At 50.4% G+C, this 11,083-nt stretch overlaps 1 pseudogene; it reads right to left on the minus strand.

Moving 5' to 3' along the window:
- Nucleotides 1-6,005: 6,005 nt before the first annotated feature.
- On the minus strand, nucleotides 6,006-6,968 carry LOC137146219 (olfactory receptor 14A16-like; annotated as a pseudogene).
- Nucleotides 6,969-11,083: the final 4,115 nt, after the last annotated feature.

Below are 11,083 nucleotides of genomic sequence, written 5' to 3' on the forward strand. Positions count from 1 at the left end.
TTCTCGGTGGCCCTCCGTCTCATGCCCACTAATAAATCTCCAGGCATGGACGGGCTGACCATGGAGTTCTACCGCGCATTCTGGGACGTCCTCGGCTCGGACCTCGCCGTCGTCTGGGCCGAGTCCGAAGGCAGCGGAGCGCTCCCCCTTTCGTGCAGGCAGGCTGTGCTCGCTCTGCTGCCTAAGAAGGGGGACCTCCGTGACCTTCGGAACTGGCGTCCCGTCTCGCTCCTCAGCACGGACTATAAGATCGTAGCCAAGGCCATCTCGCTGCGGCTGGGGTCCGTGCTGCAGGACGTGGTCCATCCCAACCAGACCTACACCGTCCCGGGCCGGACCATCTTTGACAACTTGTACCAGGTCCGGGATCTCTTGGAGCTCGGGTGTAGGGACGGTCTGTCGTTCGCCCTCCTGTCCCTGGACCAGGAGAAGGCGTTCGACCGGATGGACCACGGGTATCTCCTGGGCACCCTGCGGGCGTTCGGCTTCGGGCCCCGCTTTGTGGGCTTTCTCCGGGTGCTGTACGCCTCCGCAGAGTGCTTGGTCAAGCTCAACTGGACCCTGACCGAACCGGTCAGCTTCGGGCGCGGGGTGCGTCAAGGTTGTCCGCTGTCGGGCCAGCTGTACGCTCTGGCCATCGAGCCCTTCCTCTGTCTCCTCCGCCGGAGGTTGACAGGATTGGTGCTCCGTGAGCCAGAGCTGAGGGTGGTCTTGTCAGCGTACGCCGACGACGTGCTCCTCGCGGTCCAGGACCCGGGCGACCTGGTGCAGTTGGAGGCTTGCCTGGCTGTCTACTCGGCGGCCTCCTCCGCCCGGGTCAACTGGGTCAAGAGCTCTGGCCTGATGGTAGTGGCCGGGTAGCGGGCGAGCTCCCTCCCACCCACGCTTCAAGCCATCCGGTGGAGCGCGGGTCCGCTGCTCTATCTGGGTGTTTACCTTTCCGCCACCCATCCCTCCCCGGCGGAGAACTGGCAAGATTTGGAGGGCAGGGTGTCTGAGCGGCTGCGGAGGTGGACAGGACTGCTCCGGTGCCTCTCCGTCCGGGGGAGGGCGCTGGTGCTCAACCAGCTTGTCCTGTCCATGTTCTGGCACCGCCTCAACACCCTGGTCCCGACCCCGAGTTTCCTGGCCTACCTCCAGAAGACGGTTCTGGAGTTCATAGAATCATAGAATCATAGAATATTAGAGTTGGAAGGGACCTCAGGAGGTCATCTAGTCCAACCCCTTGCTCAAAGCAGGACTAACCTCTGCTATATCATCCCAACCAGGGCTTTGTCAAGCCGCAGCTTAAAAACCTCTAAGGATGGAGATTCCACCACCTCCCTAGGTAACCCATTCCAGTGCTTCACCACCCTCCTAGTAAAAAACTTTTTCCTAATGTCCAACCTAGACCTCCCTCCCTGCAACTTGAGACCGTTGCTCCTTGTTCTGTCATCTGCCACCACCGAGAACAGCCTAGCCCCATCCTCCCTAGAACCCCCTTTCAGGTAGTTAAAGGCCGCTATCAAATCCCCCTCACTCTTCTTTTTTGCAGACTAAACAAGCCCAGTTCCCTCAGCCTCTCCTCATAAGTCCTGTGCTCCAGCCCCCTAATCATTTTTGTTGCCCTCCGCTGGACTCTCTCCAACTTGTCCACATCCTTTTTGTATTGGGGGGCCCAAAACTGGACACAATATTCTAAATGCGGCCTCACCAATGCCGAATAGAGGGGAATAATCACTTCCCGTGACCTGCTAGCAATGCCCCTCCTAATGCAGCCCAATATGCCATTGGCCTTCTTGACAACCAGGGCACACTGCTGACTCATATCCAGCTTTTTATCCACTGTTACCCCCAGGTCCTTTTCTGCAGAGCTGCTGCCCAGCTCGTCGGTCCCCAGTCTATAGCTGTGCATGGGATTCTTTCTTCCTAAGTGGAGGACTCTGCACTTTTCTTTGTTGAACCTCATTAGATTTCTTTTGGCCCAATCCTCCAGTTTGTTTAGGTCACTCTGTATCCTATCCCTACCTTGCAGGGTATCTACCACTCCCCCCAGCTTAGTGTCGTCCGCAAACTTGCTGAGGGTGCAATCTACCCCATCCTCCAGATCATTAATAAAGATGTTGAACAAAACTGGCCCCAGGACCGACCCCTGGGGAACTCCGCTTGTGACCGGTTGCCAGCTAGACATGGAGCCATTGATCACTACTCGTTGAGCCCTATGCTCTAGCCAGTTCACTATCCATTTTATAGTCCATTCATCCAACCCATACTTCTTTAACTTGCTGATAAGAATACTGTGAGAAACCGTATCAAAAGCTTTGCTAAAGTCTAGGTATATCACATCCACCGCCTTCCCCACATCCACAGAGCCAGTCACCTCATCATAGAAAGCAATCAGGTTGGTCAGGCATGACTTTCCCTTACTGAATCCGTGTTGACTGTTCCTGATCACCTTCCTCTCTTCCAAGTGCCTTCAAATGGATTCCTTAAGGACCTGCTCCATGATCTTTCCAGGGATTGAGGTGAGGCTGACCGGTCTGTAGTTCCCCGGATCCTCTTTCCTCCCTTTTTTGAAGATGGGCACTAGATTTGCTTTTTTCCAGTCCTCAGGGACCTCCCCCTGTTGCCACGAGCTTTCAAAGATAATAGCCAATGGCTCTGAAATCACCTCAGCCAACTCCCTCAGCACCCTCGGGTGCATTGCATCCGGCCCCATGGACTTGTGAATGTCCAATCCTTCTAAATAGTCTTGAACCTGTTCCTTCAGCACTGCGGGATGTTCGCCTCCTTCCCATTCTGTGCCACCCAGTACAGCAGTCTGGGAGCTGATCTTGTCTGTGAAGACAGAGGCAAAAAAGGCATTGAGTACCTCAGCTTTCTCCACATCCTCCGTCACTAGGTCGCCTCCCTCTTTCTTTAAGGGGCCTACACTTTCCCGAATCTTCCTCTTGTTGGCAACATGCCTGTAGAAACCCTTTTTGTTCCCCTTCACGACCCTTGCTAGCTGCAACTCCAGTTGTGCTTTGGCCTTCCTGATTTCATTCCTGCACGTTCGAGCAGTGTTTATATAATCCTCCCTAGTCATCTGACCAAGCTTCCACTTCTTGTAAGCTTCTTTTTTGCGTTTAAGTTCGCCAAAGACTTCTTTGTTAAGCCAAGCTGGACGCCTACCATATTTGCTATTCTTTCTGCACATCGGGATGGTTTGCTCTTGTGCCCTCAATAAGGTCTCCTTAAAATACAGCCAGCTCTCTTGGGTTCCTTTCCCCCTCATATTAGCCTCCCAGGGAATCCTGCCCATCAGTTCCCTGAGGGAATCAAAGTCCGCTTTTCTGAAGTCCATGGTCCGTATCCTGCTGTTCCCCTTTCTTCCTTTCATCAGGATCCTGAACTCGACCATCTCATGGTCACTGCTGCCTAGGTTGCCACCCACTTCTACTTCCCCTACCAAATCTTCCCTGTTTGTGAGCAGCAGGTCAAGAGAAGCACGGCCCCTAGTTGGTTGCTCCAGCACTTGCACCAGGAAATTGTCAGCGACACTCTCCAAAAACTTCCTGGATTGTTTGTGCTCTGCTGTATTGCTCTTCCAGCAGATGTCAGGGTGATTGAAGTCTCCCATGAGAATCAGGCCCTGTGAACTGGAAACTTTCCCCAGTTGAGTAAAGAAAGCCTCATCTACCTCATCTTTTGGCCAGGACTGCACTGGGTCTCTGCAGGGATCCTGAGTCTTCTCCTGGAGGAAGGGGGGCAGGGCCTGTGCTGCATCTGCAGCCAGGTCCACACCTTCCGCCTCCAGGCCCTGCAGAGACTCCTTTATGGTGCAGGTAGTCCGGCGTGGAGCCACTTGGCACACGCCTTCCTCTGCCGCCTCCGAGGGCTCCGATACGACCGGCAGCTCTTTCTTATCCATCCGAGGGGTCTTCCGCGAGACCTCTCCGAGCTGCCGGTCTTCTACCAGGACCTCCTCCAGACCTGGAGGCTGGTTTCTGCCTCCAGGCCCCCTTTGTCCCCGAGGGGGAGGATCTTCTCACGGAGCCCCTGCTACACAACCCACAACTCGGTGTGCAGGTTGTGGAGACCCCCTTGGTGCGACGGAGGTTGGTCCTGGCGGGAGTCACCAAGATCGGAGACCTCCTGGACTACGACCGGGGGGACTGGGTGGATCCCCAAGCGCTGGCTCGGCGCATGGGGTTCTCCACCCTTCGTACCCCCGGTGCGTACTCCGGGAGGTGAAGGCGGCCCTGCCCCCTGCTGCTCGGGTCTCCCTCGAGCGGATCCTGCGGGAGGGTGGCCCGCCCTCCCCTCACTCCTAGCCCTCCGGTGCTTTCCATCGGGCCCCGGCCCCGTGAGCCCCCCGGCCTTCCTCCCCCTATGCCCCGAGCCGGCTGCACGACTTGCAGCCGGTTCTTTTTCAAACCGCGCCACGGGACCATCTGTACACGCTCGTGCTCCACACCATTCACTTCCTCGCCCTCGTGTCCCTCCCCGACACTAAGTGGCGGGACCTATTACCATCTGCGGAGGGCGAGGACCCCCGGTGGGCCAGTCTGTATTCCACCTTGACTCCGTGGCCCACCGGGGACATCAGTTGGCGGCTCCTTCACTGGGCCGTGAACACGGGCGTGTACCTGGCGCGGTTTGCCCCTCTTCCCGACGCCTGTCCCTATTGCGGCAGGAGGGATACCCTGGCGCACGTCTACCTTGAGTGCGCCAGGCTGCAGCCCCTGTTCCGGCTCCTCCAGAACCTCCTCCTGAGGTTCTGGCTGCACTTATCTCCGCACCTGTTCCTTTATGCACTCCCTATCCGTGGCCCCACAAGGTCGCGGGACCTCCTGGTCAACCTCCTCCTGGCCCTGGCCAAACTGGCAGTCTACAAGACCAGGGAGGGGAGGTTGGCCGGGGGGGCGCTCAGGGACTGTGGGGCCTATTTCCACTCCCTCGTGCGTTCACGGATCCGGGCAGAGTTCCTCTGGGCAGCGTCCGCCGGCTCCCTGGATGCCTTCCGGGAGCAGTGGGCGCTGTCCGGGGTTCTCTGCTCGGTGTCCCCCTCCGGTTCCCTCCTTTTGACCCTGTGACCCCCACGTCCCTCCCTGTTTTTTCATTGGTTGTCCCCCGACGTTAGTTGTCTCCCGGGTCCAGTGGCTCCTCCCCTTAGGCTGGGGGAGGGGCCTTTAGCAGTGGGCGGGCTTGCGCCCGCCCACTTCCCGGGTCGCAAATAGGAGCACTCTCCTACTGTCCTCTGCCTTCACTATCTCACAAGAGGCAATCACATTGACACCCTAATAAAGAACAAAAAAAGATATTGGGATCTAATCAAACATACTGCACCCTTGGAAATTCCCACCCCCCAAAATAAATTTAGAATAAAGAAGCATGTCAATCAGCCAGTAAATCAAAAACGAAGCAAAGACACAGAATAGAATCAAATAAACAAAGACTCTCACAACCAAAGTACGTGTTTTACCCCAAAACAAGAGAACAGCCAAAGACTCCATGAATTCCACCATGGACTTTCTAATAGATATTGATTTTATAGGCAACGTGTTCAGACAATATGGTGAAGATGACCATATAAATCCTTAAGATAGATAGACTATGATTTTATTTCTGCTGGAGTAAACACCCTGGGATAAAGAAGCAAACCAACCAAAGAATCAATAAAACAAAGCAAAACAAAAACCAGGGACAATTCAGAAGAAAAAAAAAACCAACCACCCCAGAACTTGTCATATTTCAAGTAGAATTTCTACTCCCCCCAAAAAAATCAGAGACTCCATGAAGTCCATCAGAAGCTTAGCTATGACTATGAATTTTATATGCAAAGTTCTTGGATATCATGGTGATGGTGGCAGCATAACTCCTAAAATACATAGATTCTGATCTTTTCCTATGTGTGTAATTCAACAGTAACAGTGGACTAAGTGTGCCATTTTTACTATTGCATAAACAGATTGCTGGCTATGTTGTCATGGTAACAATATTTTCATCAGCTAATTATGTTTATAAATAAACACAGACTGCAATCATGGTCGAGGAAGAAAGACAGTCCTTTTCTTCTTGCTGAATAATCTCCACCCAATCAACTTCTTCACTCCATTTTTGATCTCTTTATTCCTCATGCTATAGATGATGGGATTCGTGACTGGAGGCACCATGGAATAGAGAATAGCCACCAAGAGGTCCAGACCTGAGCTTGAACTGGAGGTGGGTTTCATGTAGGCGAAGGAGGAAGTGGAAAGAAACATGGTGACTACAAAGATGTGAGGCAGACAGGTGGAGAAGGCTTTATGCCAGCCCTGCTCAGAGGGGATTTTCAGCACTGTTTTGAAGATCTGAACATACGACACAGTCATATAAACAAAGCAACCTAGACCTAAACATACACCAAATGTAATAAATCCAACTTCATTGAGGTACAAGTCAGAGCAAATGAGCTTGAGTTACTGGGGGATTTCACAGAAGAACTGATCCACTGTGTTGTCTCCACAGAAGGTTAATGCAAAAGTGTTTCCAGTGTGCAGTGCTGAGTAGATAATACCACTGATCCAATCACTGGCTGCCATTTGGACACAAGCTTCCCTGTTCATCATCCTCTCATAGTGCAGTGGCTGGCAGATGGCGACGTATCGGTCGTATGCCATGACGGTCAGTAAGGCAACATCTGCTGAAAGAAGGAACAAGAAGAGAAAGACTTGAGCGATGCATCCAGAATAGGAAATTGACCTAGTGTTCATGAGCGAATTGGCCATGGACTTGGGGATGGTGACAGAGACGGAGCCAAGATCTAGGATGGACAAATTCATCAGGAAGAAGTACAAAGGCATGTGAAGGTGGGGGTCGAGGGCTATGGCTGTGATGACGAGAAGATTCCGCTCCAGGGCTGCCAGGTAAACCACTAGAAATACAACAAAGTGCAAAATCTGCAGTTCCCGAATGTCTGAGAATCCCAAGAGAAGAAACTCAGTCGCAGTGGTTTGATTGGACATTTTCTCAGTACATTGTGTGATGCCTGAGAAGGGAAGAATAAGGACAATGGTAAGGATTCATATGACAGAGTAATGACTCTGACTCCCCTCTTCATGATAGAGATTATAGAAAGTGTGGGCCCCTTAGAGAATGAGTGGGGTGACCTAGTGACGGCAGATGTGGAGAAAGCTGAGGTACTCAATGCCTTTTTTGCTTCTGAGTTCACAGACAAGATCAGCTCTCGGACTGCTGCACTGGGTGGCACAGAATGGGAAGGAGGCGAACATCCTGCAGTGCTGAAGGAACGGGTTCAAGACTATTTAGAAGGATTGGACATTCACAAGTCCATGGGGCCGGATGCAATGCACCCGAGGGTGCTGAGGGAGTTGGCTGAGGTGATTTCAGAACCATTGGCTATTATCTTTGAAAGCTCGTGGCAACAGGGGGAGGTCCCTGAGGACTGGAAAAAAGCAAATCTAGTGCCCATCTTCAAAAAAGGGAGGAAAGAGGATCCAGGAAACTACAGACCAGTCAGCCTCACCTCAATCCCTGGAAAAATCATGGAGCAGGTCCTTAAGGAATCCATTTTAAGGCACTTGGAAGAGAGGAAGGTTATCAGGAACAGTCAACACGGATTCACCAAGGGAAAGTCATGCCTCACCAACCTGATTGCTTTCTATGATGAGGTGACTGGCTCTGTGGATGTAGGGAAGGTGGTGAATGTGATATACCTTGACTTTAGCAAAGCTTTTGATACTGTCTCACACAGCATTCTTACAGGCAAGTTAAAGAAGTATGGGTTGGATGAATGGACTATAAAATGGATAGAGAACTGGCTAGAGCATAGGGCTCAACGAGTAGTGATCAATGGCTCCATGTCCAGCTGGCAACCGGTCACAAGCGGAGTTCCCCAGGGGTCGGTCCTGGGGCCGGTTTTGTTCAACATCTTTATTAATGATCTGGAGGATGGGGTAGATTGCACCCTCAGCAAGTTTGCGGATGACACTAAGCTGGGGGGAGTGGTAGATACCCTGGAGGGTAGGGATAGGATACAGAGTGACCTAAACAAACTGGAGGATTGGGCCAAAAGAAATCTAATGAGATTCAACAAGGACAAGTGCAGAGTCCTCCACTTAGGAAGGAAGAATCCCATGCACAGCTATAGACTGGGGACCGATGAGCTGGGCAGCAGCTCTGCAGAAAAGGACCTGGGGGTAACGGTGGATAAAAAGCTGGATATGAGTCAGCAGTGTGCCCTGGTTGTCAAGAAGGCTAATGGCATATTGGGCTGCATTAGGAGGGGCATTGCCAGCAGGTCACGGGAAGTGATTATTCCCCTCTATTCGGCATTGGTGAGGCCGCATTTAGAATATTGTGTCCAGTTTTGGGCCCCCCACTACAAAAAGGATGTGGACAAGTTGGAGAGAGTGCAGTGGAGGGCAACCAAAATGATTAGGGGCTGGAGCACAGGACTTATGAGGAGAGGCTGAGGGAACTGGGCTTGTTTAGTCTGCAAAAGAGAAGAGTGAGGGGGGATTTGATAGTGGCCTTTAACTACCTGAAAGGGGGTTCCAGGGAGGAGGGGGCTAGGCTGTTCTCGGTGGTGGCAGATGACAGAACAAGGAGCAATTGTCTCAAGTTGCAGTGGGGGAGTTTTAGGTTGAATATTAGGAGAAGCTTTTTCACTAAGAGGGTGGTGAAGCAGTGCAATGGGTTACCTAAGGAAGTGGTGGAATCTCCATCCTTAGAGGTTTTTAAGGCCCAGCTTGACAAAGCCTTGGCTGGGATGATTTAGCTGTGTTTAGTCCTGATTTGAGCAGGGTGTTATACTAGATACCTTCTGAGGTCCCTTCCAACTCTTATCTTCTATGATTCTTAGTGAAGCATCCTGAGGATCCTGGGCCGGCCCTTCTCAGGTTGGGAAGACTCCACTGTATGGAAGAGAGGAAGGGGAACTCTTGTGGTCAGTCAGTAAAGAGAGTTGGGTCAGAGTCTCAGGTACTTTCACCATCCAAGTCCGGCATAAGCCAGGAAAATTCCCCACCATAGTAGGATCACTTCCCGTCTTATATATGGGGACCCCCCATGTCCTCATAAAAGTCAGTATCCATCATTCAGGAACTTGCTGTTTTTTTACCCAGGGAAACTTCTGCTGACATGGATGAGGCTACTCATATGAGTCAGAAGTAGGCACAAGGATTCACACACAAATGAATTTTGATCATATGCCTTAACCCATTGTACCTCAAAGCTAATGGGAGCACATAGTTGCCCCAGGTTTGACATCATTCAGCTTGTTCCATGGATGAGTGCATCTGTAAATGCCAGACCTTCTCCAACCATGCTGGCTTTCATCTCTCTACTTTGGTGGATCAGGAAGATCTTAGGCAGTTTGGTGCCTGTTGTCTCCTATTGTAAATACGCACAATTTATGTGCTCAAAATCTAGTCTCCCTCTCGTGTCTTGAACCAGCAACTGTAGCAGCCTGCCACTGACTCACATACAATGATATTATTCCTTTAGGTCACATGGTAGAGGCTTAAGTTTTACAATAGGTGGTTTGGAAGGCAATACCTTTTGTAGATAGATAGATGTTGATACTGAACTGATAATTACTCTGTGCTCTTATGCTCCATGGAGAAAGAGGTGCTTAATGAGATATCTTATCAATACTCAGGACTAACATTACATACTTCTGCAAGGACCACACACCAGATTTTGGGAGAGAAAACTTCAAACAATCCCACTCAGCCAATGTACAAATTCTTTGGAGTCAGATGGAAGATAGGTGCCCACCCTGTTTCTTTTGTTGTTGGTGGTGGTGGTGATGGGTTTTTTTTTTCTAAATTAGGTCCATAAATAGCTGATGGGAAGCATCTATCCATCTATCTATTTATCTGTCTACTTAGGTCTCTACTCCCCACCCTGATCTAAAACAGCTCAGAAGTGATAACCTTTCGAGCATGATGCAAATGTGTAGCAGTAGGGTGTGCAATCTTAGCCTTTATTGCCAGCAAGGTAGACGATGCCTGACCTTCTAATTCTGCACTATTTAAATGGCTTCTTATATCTGTAATTAAAACATGCTGAGATTTTACTGTAATCCACCCGAGAAATGCTCTAAGAATCAGAAATTTCTCTTAAATCCTTTAGGTCATCTAGCTCCATAAGAAGATTCTCTAACACTGCACCAGGCAGAAGCCCAGATTTTTAAATGTATTTAAGCACCTAGCTGACACAAAAATCAAGGGGAGTTTGATGCCTCAGTGTCTGTAAGAATCTGGCCTGGAGCCCTTGCAAGCAATTAAATCTTCCCTGGCTAATAAATTGAGGCTGGAATTTCAAAGAAGGTTTGTTACATTTAGAGGGGTGGGATCCTGGAACAGCCTTTTAACTGAAGTAATGAGGGCAAACGAGAGTGAAGATGGAGCTTGATAAACTGATTAAAAGGATTATAGGATCAGGTCACCAGTGGCAGCAGAGACTGGACCTGATGATGAGGAGGTCCCTCTACTTTCTTCAGATCTTTTGCAGGTTCGGTATTGAAGATATTTATCTATGCCCTTTGGTCACTGACTTCTATCCCCTGTTGTCCTTCCTCCCTCAGTTTCCATGGTTCATTTTCACAAAACCACTTTTCTGTTTTCATCATCTTTCAGCCGCATTCCCTGGGACCTTCTTTGGTAGGTTCCTCTTTAGAGAAGTCAGATCATTGTGTTCACTCACCAAATGTCATGCTCCCAGATGAGGGGACTGTTTCAAACTGGAACACTGCATTAAAACTTTTGCCATAATACAAAACACAAAGACAACATTCCCCCTCTACCTCCGGTTACACAAGTCCACTGTGAGAATCTTCCGAGAGATGTCCGTGAGTCTGCCGAGTCTGAGAAAGTGTGTGGCACAGCCACTGATTTTCACAGAATTCTAGAAATGTGGGAATAGAAGGGACCTTGAGAAGTCCTCAAGTCCAGCCCCCTGAACTGAGGCAGGACCAAGTAAACCTAGACCTCCCTGATAGGTGCTTGTCCAACAAGTTCTTAAAAACCTCCAGTGATGGGGATTCTACAACCTCCCTTGGAAGCCTATTCTAGAGTTTAACCACCTTTGTGATTAGAAGGTTTTCCTAATATCT

The sequence above is a fragment of the Emydura macquarii genome, unplaced genomic scaffold (genome assembly GCF_026122565.2).
Source record: "Emydura macquarii macquarii isolate MOO-44397 ecotype Brisbane River unplaced genomic scaffold, CSIRO-AGI_Emac_v2 contig_393, whole genome shotgun sequence".
NCBI classification, from domain to species: Eukaryota; Metazoa; Chordata; order Testudines; family Chelidae; genus Emydura; species Emydura macquarii.